This window comes from Nycticebus coucang, chromosome 7 (assembly GCF_027406575.1).
Source record: "Nycticebus coucang isolate mNycCou1 chromosome 7, mNycCou1.pri, whole genome shotgun sequence".
NCBI classification, from domain to species: Eukaryota; Metazoa; Chordata; class Mammalia; order Primates; family Lorisidae; genus Nycticebus; species Nycticebus coucang.
This window is the reverse complement of record NC_069786.1, coordinates 105,649,252-105,660,831: the sequence shown is the minus strand read 5'-3', so window position 1 is coordinate 105,660,831 and position 11,580 is coordinate 105,649,252. Positions and strand designations below refer to the sequence as shown.

At 39.5% G+C, this 11,580-nt stretch overlaps 1 protein-coding gene across 7 annotated transcripts in view; it reads left to right on the top strand.

Annotated features, from left to right (window-relative positions):
• Positions 1-678: 678 nt before the first annotated feature.
• The window catches only part of PLEKHM3 (pleckstrin homology domain containing M3), a 180,108-nt gene continuing 169,206 nt past the window's right edge, over positions 679-11,580 (top strand). For 4 of the 7 annotated variants that reach the window (XM_053597635.1, XM_053597641.1, XM_053597639.1 and 1 more), the window contains exon 1: positions 679-862. The gene's annotated coding sequence lies outside the window, so the exon portion shown is untranslated. Of the gene's footprint in view, positions 863-5,970; positions 6,186-8,066; positions 8,143-11,580 lie in introns of all 7 variants that reach the window. The other 3 variants (XM_053597636.1, XM_053597637.1, XM_053597638.1) reach the window with 3 other exon arrangements.

The window sequence follows — 11,580 nt, the reverse complement described above, 5'->3', positions numbered from 1 at the left end:
CAAAATTAAAATAAATCGACAAAATGGCTACGAAGTATGCTATGGTGGAGAATGAGATGGCTGATGGAAAGGAATGTCTACCCAACCAAACCAACGTACTCTTGCAAAGTGGCCAAAGTCACTGTAGGGAACAGTGTGCGTGGCCTAAGGAGCACCCCCTCCCCACCCCAATCTCTCTCTCTCTCTCTGTCCTCTTGCTGGGATTCCACAGTAAAGTTGAAGACCTCGCCTCAAAACCACCCCCTTTCAACCCTCTGTACCCAACAGCAAAGGGCAGTGAAAACGTGATTTTCACTACAGCTCCAAATCTGTAATAAGAGGCAACTTTCAGGTTCTACCTCCAGGTTCTAATAGTCCTACTTTTGAAAAGAACTTATCTCTGAGCATTTGTCTTAGACAAGAAAGCTGCTAAAAACCACCCGGGGTTCTAGTCTGTCCCAGCCCAAATTTTCCAGTTGCAAACAACCATTTTGGCGTTGGGAGGAGCAGTGAGGAGACCCCGCGCACACGCCATTGCCTGCACCGTGTGTGAGATGAGAACCGCGCTTCGGGAAGCAGAGAGCCAGGGAGCCGTGGAGGGCGCGGTCGGGCCCTGCACGCAGGAGGCTCAGTCCCTCCCGCCGGGAGACGCGTCGTCGCGCTCTGGAACCTTACGTGTCAGGCTCTGGCTGCCCGGGTTGCCGGGGGGAAGCATTTAAGGGTGAGACCAGGAGAAGCGGCTTGTAAACAGAGCCGGGCCGGGATGGTCAGCGGCCCGGCGGGCTGTCACCCGGCGGCGGGTGGTGGGCTGCGGAAGCCGGACCCCAGCCAGGAGCGGACTGCAGGCCCCGGCGGTGAAGGGAAAGTAGTAGCCGGAGACCGGGTGAGCATCTGTCTGCCTGCTTCAGTGCTTCCCGGCCGACCGGCAGCGGGGAGGGGAGGGGGATGGGGCAGGGATGACAGCATTGTAAATATCCAAGAAGCTCCCGGGGGTAGCGTGATTTTGCTGTTTCTTCTAGACTCTGGTGTTTATTTCATGCTGAAGACTGCACTACATTGTAATAGATAAAGGATGAGGGGAGATTATTTGACGTGTTGTCAGCTTGTTTTTGTGAATCAGGTATGTATGTAATAGGACGAGTGAGTAGTTGAAATGAGGGGTCTTGTTCAGTGCGTGATTTTTAGAACCCACTCCCGCCCCCGCCGCCAGAGGGGTCATAGAAACCAAACCTCAGCAGACCTTTTAACCTACAGCTGGGGCTCCCAGAGAAACAGAATGATTGTTCTTTCTGTCGACTCTGCCCGTTTTTAATGTATAGTAAATGATACCGCATGACTGATGACAAGCATGGACTGATGAAAGGATTATTAAACTAAAAAATAAGGAGCTCTCAGACCAGCCCCTTAAATGAAGTAAATTACTACTGATATATACAACTGGATGACAAATTAAGATCGGTCTAGGTGTATAAGTTGCAAAGCAAGATAAATTTGAATTACCAGGTTAAACTGAGATTGAACTATGCTGTTGTAAACTTATTTGTAAGGTTTTTTCATTCTTGGAAGGAGCTACAGAGAAACACTTGGGTTTTTTCTTTATATTTTAATTTCACTAATTATAGTGAATTGTAATTTGTATTTATAAAGTACTCTTTTATAGAATACAACATGTAAATTATGATTAGTGTATTTAAAATACAAGGCAGTTTTTATTTCATTAACTTAAAATGTCTTAACCAAAACTAGACTATACATACAGTCTCTGAAAGGCCAGTGGAGGTGTGTCACTTGGTTCGTATAGTCTACCTTAGTTAGGAGATGAATATTAGGTTAAATTGCACACAGGGAAATGTTTTAAAAACTTGTACATAAAAGAAGTAATACTGATGCCTAATGAATTTATTACAATGAATGTTTTTACACTGTAATGGTTCATAGTAAAGTCAGTAAAACCAGACTATCTCAGTTTGAATTCCTGCTTGGTCATTTTCTAGTTGTGTAATCTTGGGTAGTTTACTTAGCCTTGCTATGTTTCGCTAACCTGTAGAATGGGAATAACAACAGTACTGACCTCATTGGGTTTTTATGAGGATTAAATGATTTAATATTTTTAAAGTGCTTAGAACAGTGGCATATAAAAATTGATATATATTTGTTTATAAATACATAAAATAAAAAATGTATCAGTCTTGAAAGTAGAATGGTAATTATCAGGGACTGGAGACAGGGAAGGAACTAGGAGTTGTTAATGGGTAGAGTTTCAGTTTTGCAAGGTGAAAAGAATTTTGGAGATTGGCTGCCCAACACTGAATGTACTTAACAATACTGACCTGTACATTTAAAAATCATTAAGATGGTAAATTTTATGTTATTTTTTATTGTACCACAATAAAAACTGGCAGCAAACTTATGCATTCTAAATCTTTATTGGCACCAGCAGCCCCATCCACATTAGTAGTCTTTACCATTGTGAAAATACAGCCTCTGGTAGTTATCAGTAAGATTATTCAGCTGATTCAAGCAACTGAGATTTCATCATAAAGAACACAAATAAGAAACAACACTTAAGACTGTAGCAAGCAGGATTCTAAATATGTCCCTCCACCAAGATTTCTCCTGCTAATCCCTGGAACCTGTGTGTGCAATGAAATGTCACTCCCTTGGTTATGTTATGTTACATGGCACAGTTGAATTTAAAATGGAGAGACTATTTGCGCAGGCCAAAACTAATCACAGGAATCCCCAAAAGTACAGCACTTTCTCTACTCAGTTACTCTTCAGGAGAAGAATTCAATATACTATTGCTGCTTTAAATATGGAGGGGAACTGCAAAGAAGGAATTGGGGCAGACTTGGTAAGTGCTGGAAGCCTAGAGTTGCTGAGGGTGGCCCCTGGCTAACAGGTTTCCTTAGTGGAAACCTTAAGGAACTAGATCATGTTACCATCCCAGTGAGTTTGAAACTGAATCTTTTACCAGAGTTTCTAGATAAAAGTCCACGCTGACCGAAACCCTGATTTCAGCCCTTGTAAGAGAGGTCTGAGCAGAGAACCCACCCAAATCCACCCAGCCTTCTGACCTTCAGAACTGGGAGATAATAAATGGATATTTATTATCCATTTTGTGGAATTTTGCAGCAGAAAAATGAGCAAAAGACACAGAGTATTGTGTGGATTTATTTACGCGGTGGCTCATGCCTATAATTCTAGGACTCTGGGAGGCTGAGGTGGGTGGATAGCTTGAACTCACGAGTTCAAGACCAGCCTGAGCAAAAGTGAGACCCCATCTCTACTAAAAGTAGAAAATCTGAGGTAAGAGGTTCACTTGAGCCCAAGAGTTTGAGGTTGCTGTGAGCTCTGATGCCATGGGACTCTACCCAGGGCGACATCTTGAGACTCTGTCTCGAAAAAAAAGAGGGCGGCGCCCCCATATGCCGAGGGTGGCGGGTTCAAACCCAGCCCTGGCCAAACTGTAACAAAGAATAGCCGGGCATTGTGGCGGGCGCCTGTAGTCCCAGCTACTGGGGAGGCTGAGGCAAGAGAATCACCTAAGCCCAGGAGCTGGAGGTTGCTGTGAGCTGTGATGCTATGACACTCTACCAAGGGCGATAAAGTGAGACTCTGTCTCTATAAAAAAAAAAAAAAAAAAGAGGTTCTTCCCCCAGCAGCTTGTGCGCCCTTGGCGGCCTTCGCAGACCTTCGGGAACGCCGTTCGGGTACTTGGGGTTTAACATGATTTTATACCAATTTTGACTTTTGGGATTATTTAAGAGGCCTCACTGCCGCCTGATTTTCGTCCCTCCGCCATCCAGGATTTAGGCCGCGAGTGCCTTTGCATTGGTTTGGCTTTGGCTACGCAGCACTGGTTGCTTCTGGTGGGATCATTGGTTATGCAAAAGCAGGTAGTGTGCCGTCCCTGGCTGCAGGGCTCCTCTTCGGGGGTTTAGCAGGCCTGGGTGCTTATCAGCTGTCTCAGGATCCCAGGAACATTTGGGTTTTCCTAGCTACATCTGGGACCTTGGCTGGCATTATGGGAATGAGATTCTACCACTCTGGAAAATTTATGCCTGCAGGTTTAATTGCAGGTGCCAGCTTGCTGATGGTTGCCAAAGTTGGAATTAGTATGTTGAACAGACCTCATCAGTAGTGATCAATGTCCTAGCTTGGACTCATGAAGAATTTAAAAGTCTCTAAGCTTCTACTGTTTTCGTGTATCAAGAGAGAAAAATGCAGCATTTCTGTATCTCTGACATTCTACTTAAAACAAACAAACACTGAACTTAATGGGAAAATTATCAGTCTTTAGTGTTATAACCCTACACAGGTGACAAATGTATAACACAAAGCTTAACAAAACACTCAGTTTGATTCTTACATACTGATGTTATCTCTTCTTTCTGTACCTATAAGTAAAATTTCAAGGGGTAAAATTTTAGGTGTCAACATTGGGTGCCCTGAAACCCCTTCCCCAGTCCCTTAAAAACTTCTGTTCAGGGGAACAGAATGAAAAAAATCTTTTAGGAGATTTAGGATATCTGTTCTTTTGCTTATCTTAGAGCACAGACCTACTTTGAAATTATGTTAAATGAAATATGTAATATTGATGAAAATAAAGTTTAAATGATAAAAAAAAGAAAAGAAAAAGAAAGAAAACTAAATGGTAATAGATATACAGAAATGCATTCTCTTTCCATTAATCAAAGAATAAAAATCAGAGCAATAGCGGGTACCATTTTTCCAGCTCTCAAATAAACATAGGTTTTAAAAATTTCTAATTCTCCACGTCAATTAGTGTTCAGTTGAGCAACCACTCTCAAATGCCATGAGGGGCCTGCAATTGTTACGGCCTTTTTGAAAAACAGATTGGGTGAATGTATGAAAAGCCTCAATAATGCTCCTAACACTTAGTAATTCCACTTCTAGGAATCTATCCAAAGGAATTTATGGGAAATACTTTAAAAGTTAAAGTTCAAAGATGCTCAATATATCTTTGTTTAGAAAAGTCAAGTATTGTCAATAACCCAAATGCCCAAGAAAAGGAATCATCATTATAGTATTATCCAAAGATATGGTATTATAAAGACATTGGGTAGAATATTTATGAAGAATTTTAACAGTGTGGAATAGTGTTACCAGTTATTGACAAGTGAGGAAAAAATATGACAGAAAAGAGAATGTTCTTAATCATGTTTAGAAAAAGAAAAAGAATCTACATGGAGAAAGGGCTGAAAGGGCCAAAATGGAGCAGTCTTCTTCTTTTTTTGCCTTTGGAAAGTGAGTAAATGTTGTTTACTTTGCTTTTTATTCTTTACTGTATTTTTGAAATGTTAACAATGAATATGCAGCACTTTTGTTATAATCACAGGTCAGTAAGCATTACTTTAAAAGGTCTTAAGTCTATACATTATAGAAAGTACAATGAATCTAAAACACATTGTAGAGTAAAATGATGGAAATAATAAAAATCCATAAATAAATATGTTGCAGAAAGTGATTTTACCTAGCTAATAACATCTGTATTAAACAACATCCAAACTAATATTTCTTGAATATTTATTAGATACTCCATACTTCTATTCCTGTTTAAATAGCGTTTGCGAAAGACATGAAGTCAAGTGATTGATTTACATTTTTAAGAAGCAGGCAGGTAGATTGGTGCTACTTTAATTACTAATTCCAGAAGATCTGATTTTGATAGGAACTTAGAAAAAGTTAGATCATTTGGGCAGATTTTCAGGATTCTCCATCTCTAGACAGTGTCCAGGAGCACTAGGCTATTGCGACTCCTACTTCCATTTTCCCATTGTTCTCTTTCCAATTTTCATTTCACTTTATGCTCCCACACCCCTGGAAAAGTACAGAAAGTTTCTATTGTCCCGTTGGCTGCCAGACCAATGCAGATTTGTTTCAGGGGAATGCTAACCCGTTAAGAGAAAAGGTGTAGAGGTATTAATATATCTAGCAAGGAATTGCCTTTTTCTCTTTTTCTTTTAGGTTGGATTTGGTATTTAGTTTGTAAGAAACTGATCAACATTCTAGCTTGGACCTTCTTGTGCAAGCCAAATAATTCAAAGAACTCAGAGCTGAGCGAGATAAAAAATGACCACCAGCAATAAATTCCGTGTATTATGTTTACTCTATTTCCATTGGCTACTATGGATCATACCAGACATTGAAAAACCTACATAATTTACTTTCTTGGGAACAAGGTAAAAGTTTTATTTGGGCCATGTGTAGAATAAATCTTGATGACTGTGTGAATTATGAGCAAAAAACAAAGTCAAAATATAGAAGCCATTGCATTGAGATGTGTTCTTCAGATACATTAATTTGAGTTATATATTTCAAGTTGGATTCCCCAATTATATGCCACATTTATGAGCATAGTAGAGATTTTTTTAATACAGGTATTTTGACTAGTATAACCAATTTGTAATTCAGTACTTTTAATTAATTAATTTATTTATTTTTATTATTAAAATATACATTTACATTCTACATTTACTAAGTTTCACATATACCCTTGTAAGATGCACCGCAGGTGTAATCCCACCAATCGCCCTCCCTCCGTCCCCCTCCCCCATCCCTCCCTTTCTTCTCCCCCTTCCCCCTACTCTTGGGTTATAACTGGGTTATGGCTTTCATGTGAAAGCCATAAATTAGTTTCATAGTAGGGCTGAGTACATTGGATACTTTTTCTTCCAATTTGTAATTCAGTACTAACTAAAGCAGCCCCATTCTTCATTGTCCAGTTTACTTGTATACATTTACCTAACTGGGAGACTGTTAAATATTCATTTCACCTTGTGGCGTGTGGAGGTGATTATAAATGTTGATATTCAGTCAAAGAACTGGAGATATATATTATAGGTTAGAAAATGTCAGAAATGTAACTAGCCATTTTTATGTGCCAGGAAATTAGCTAAATGATCACTTCCCTCATGTTCTTGATCCACTTTTATCAGCACTTTAACTTTTTCAGAATAACTTCTCTTCAACCTTCAGGGTTCATTGATGCATCGACTCAGCAAGTAAGAACTGAGCACTTGTATTGTGCCATAGCACTGTTCTTGGAGCTAGGAACACAACCTTGAAGAAGATGGACACTGTCTTTGGCTTCCTGAAGCTTCTAGTCTAGTGGGGAAAACAGAGTCTGGCCATAGCCAGACTAAAATAGCAGAAGTGTTAATAATGGAGGAAATCAGGGTATAGTGACTATTTGAAGTGGACCTGGGAGATCAGGGAGAAGTGATAACTCAACAAAGACCTGAAAGCTGAATTAGAATTTGTATGAGGGGGAGTTGGGAAGGGAACAGTGGTAATGAAGGTGATGAAGATGATGGTGCTGGAAAACTGTGTTCCAGGCAGAAGAAACAGGATGGATAAGAAAACTTGTGGAAAATTCCAGTTTCTGTAAATTCTTTAAGAGGGGGCATAGAGCAGGGTGAGGGGTGAAGAGGGAGATTCAAGAGATAAGCCCAGTAGGGTAAGTAGCCATGAGCTCTTTTTGATAATGGTAAGTGCATGGTTTATCCATATACTGTTGGTGAAGTTTCACCTAGGGCAGTGCCAAATTGCTTCTTGGAAGAGAATGAATGGATGATGAGAAATGGAGTCAGAAAGTATAAAGGATACATTTCATCAAGAAACTTAGAAGAGGGGAGAGGGAAAGTGTCTTAGCTGTAGAGGAACTTGGGAGGCAAAGGAGAGTTTTATTTATTTTTTCCTCTTAGAGAAGAAATACTCTGTGAAATTTTATTCAACACTTGTACCACTTAATCCCTCCATTCTAAAACCACCCGAAAAGCTGATGCATAGCAGCTCCTGCTGTCTTGACAATTCAGGAGGAACCTGTAAGTAGATTAAAACATCATCTCAGAGCTTCCTAAACTGATTGCTTTCTCCACCAGTCTGTTGCTTGATAATGGAAATCAAAGAGAATGTGATGACTTTTTCCTTAGTGAATTTCAGACTCCAGTGGGCACCCTGTACCCTCTTTGGACTTCATAAAACACTACATTATGCTTTTTGATTTCTGCTCCCAAACTGCCTTTGAAGGTGAAACAAGTATCCTTATTTGCTTTTTGCAGACAAAGTATAGTTGACCCTCTGCATCTGTGAGTTTCACACCCATGAATTCAACCAACTGTGGATCAAAAATATTAGGTAAAAAAATTCTACAAAGTTCTAAAAAGAAAAACTTGAATTTGTCACATTGAATCCATGGAATGAAGTGATGTGTAGGCATCATAATAGGTATTCTGAGTAACTTTGAGATGATTTAAAGTATACAGGAGGATGTGTGTAGGCTACGCAAATATTATACCAATTTATATGGATCCTGGAGGGGATCCTGGAGGACTGCTGTATGCAGCTCACGTGGCTTGTCCAGAATAATACCTCCAGTACTGATGCATAGACAGCTAAGATTATGGTCTGCTAATTCCAGATACTGTGGTTCAAAAGTGGTTGCCCTTCACTGAGAGGTCAGATAAGGTATCTATATTTTCATTTTAGTATAGTAGTATTAAGCCTGGGCATCTCATCTTTTAGTAGACTTAAGAAACAAGAGTGAAGGTTGTGGGTCAATTTTGTTATTTTGTTTAAACTGCACATAATTGATATTTGCTCCCCCCACAAAAAAAAGTCAGGTTGGTTTTAGAAGGAGAGGCAGTTTTGTTTGTACGTGCCTTAATCATTAAAATATGTTTGAATTATATATAGTAACATCCAATTTGAAAATAGTTCTTTTAATTCTTTTGACAGAAACATTTGTTTGCAGGTTCTTTTAAGCAAACATTTTTACAAGTGTTTCTATTTATTGGCTAAATGAAAAATGATATCTTAAGGAAACATTAGTAAAAGGTTTGGGCAATTAGGACTATGTAAACATTTGCAAAAGCACTTGTTTGGCCTAAATGAAGTCACAGTTATTCTCCTGCAAACATTCCAAGTAATGTGTCCAAGGTCACTAAAAGAATTGAGGTTAGCTAGTTAGAGAACAACTTTTTACTGTTTGTTCAGGGACCTCTCATCTACCATTCCCTTAGAGATCTTATAATAACACAGAAGAATTATAAAAGGTGATGTTTTTGTAAATTAAGTGTGAATGTTTTCCCTGTGTGTGAAGATGATAGTTAGCAATGAATTCTCTGGTTTGTGGGATTAAGAAACAGAAAGATTTAAAAATAAGTGTCAGTTAAAGTTGCTGGCATTTGCACTAAAATTCAAAGCACCATGTGTATAAAATTTTGGCCATCTTATCGCAGGTAATTAACTTGCTCTGAGTTGTCATGTGGAACTGTGTGCATTTTAGAGTCTTGTTTCCACTCAGTGGCCATATTACCTTAGACAAGTTACTTCATCTCTTTAAATCTCAATTGCCTTATCTGTAAATTAGTAACAATAATAGCAGCTCTCTGATAGGGTTTTTGTCAGCATTTGACAACATAATGCTGTAAAGGGCTTAGCAAAAGTGCCACCTTTCACAGCTGTCCATCCACGGTGAAGGGGTCCCCACAGGACGTGTTTAAGGAGATTAGTACAGCAGGAGTAATCTCTGATGATGGACAACTGTTTGAGTCCCAACTGTCATATATCTGTCATCCTAATGTCAGATCAAGATAATCCAAGAAATAGGGATCAATCAGAGCTCCAGAATTAATCCAGAACACTCAAACATTGCAGAATTGTTTTATAAAAGTCCATTCTGTACTAATGGTAACAGTTCATAATAAAAGAAACTTAAACTCAGATATGAAAGTATAGTTTCGACTATACTTATCCTTTATACTTTGTACAATTTTCCTGAGTCATATATGATGGGCAGAGATTTTTTTGTCCTTCATGGTGTACATAGTTAAATAACAAAGACTCAATTCTATTATTTAGCCTTATCTTTTGCTTATCTTTGAAGGTCAGAGACAGTGTTTTGTCTGCGTTTGCTGGCCTTGCTTGTTTCCTGTCTGTGTTGGTAAGAGGCTGATTGGTAGCAAAGGAGGTTACTGTCACAGATTAAGTCCAACAGGGAGGGGCTGGGGGGCAGCCCTGTCACCACTAGGTATGTCTGTCCTTTCAAACGATGTGAATTACCTTTTGCTTAGATCTTATCATTCCTCTGGGATGCCATTTAACGAAGACCCAGTCCCACTTTTTAGTAGGCTCAAGCTCAACAGAAAAAGAAAAAAAAAATCAGTTAATTACTTTTCTTGTATATTAACTCTGAATACCCATAGAAAATGGCTTTGTGAATATATTCTAACCCATTAGCTGGTTGTTGTTTTGAAGGTTAAAGTTGTATCATGCCTTCTCCTAATCAGCTGCAGTGACCTAAGGAGTTAAAGTCAACAGGATGGGAGGCAATTATTCATTTCCTGTGACATCTCAGCCACCCAGTGAAGGCCTTCTGTTGGACAGGAATGTTTCTGTGGGTCAGAAAGATTGGAGCATCTTGTTAAGAAGGCCTTTGCATTCTTGCCTTCCATGTGTGGAGCTGGTGGTTCACATAAGGCTCCCTGTTTGGTGGGACCTGTGATGCTGTTATTCAGGCTGACAGCTTCATGCCAGAAATAGCATCATTTCTAAAGCAGGTATGGTTGGTTTTGTTGCATATTTGTTTGATTGCTTTGTCTGTGGTTTCTTTTAAGTGAAGGAATCTATGTAAACCTGTCATTGTCATTTAATTGTGTTCTGTTACTAAGATTCTATGTTGTCCCTTGATTAGTAATGATTCCTTATTTGTGTTCCTGAAACACCTTTTGTACACTTCCATTAAGGTACTTTTAATTCTTGGTTTTTGTGTCTCTTTCCCTTCTAGCTTTCTAGCTCTTCAAGGGCAGGGGCTGTGTTTTGTGTCCTAGCATCTATCATAGTGTTTGAATACTTGGTGCATCCTCTGTAAATGCCTATTGAGGATAAATGGTTGTGTGGTTAGGAATCTGATACCTTCTAATAGGAATAGTCATTGCTTTAGAGAATTTGCACATACTTTATTCACACTTGTGCTTCTCACCTCTCCGGGGGCAGGCATCGGCAGGATTTCCATTTTGCAGATTAGAAGTGCCCAGAAGCCCTGAATCAGCCTGACTTGCTGGATGTCAGCTTAGAAGCCAGTGCTGGGGTACGACCTTCCTGGTGTCAAAAATTTTTTGTTCTTCCCATTGCTACATCTCTGACCCACTGAACAAACTCAGTACTTCATCTGAATGGCTTATAGGTTGATTTCAACCTACTTGTTCCTTGTTTATGGTCTTGCTACTATCAGGACCCCCGTGTGATTTAAGATGATTTAAAGGGTAATTGAACGTGAGGTAGCCCACTGGACTTGGTAATTAGACAGGAACTTCTTTTTCTTGCCCGTGGGACCTTTCACTGAGAATGCATGAATTATCTTGGGCTCACTTCCATCATCTTTAAAATTGTCACACTACTTTACTCACCTCTCTCTTTTGAGATTACTACAAATATTTATTAAAAAGCTCGTCACTTTATAAACCATACATATAAACCAAACATGTCCAATCATTTGTCTTCTCTGCACCTCATTGGAGTCAGAAGAGTTGTCTTGGGCCACACATTAAATACACTAAGGAAAGCTGATGAAGG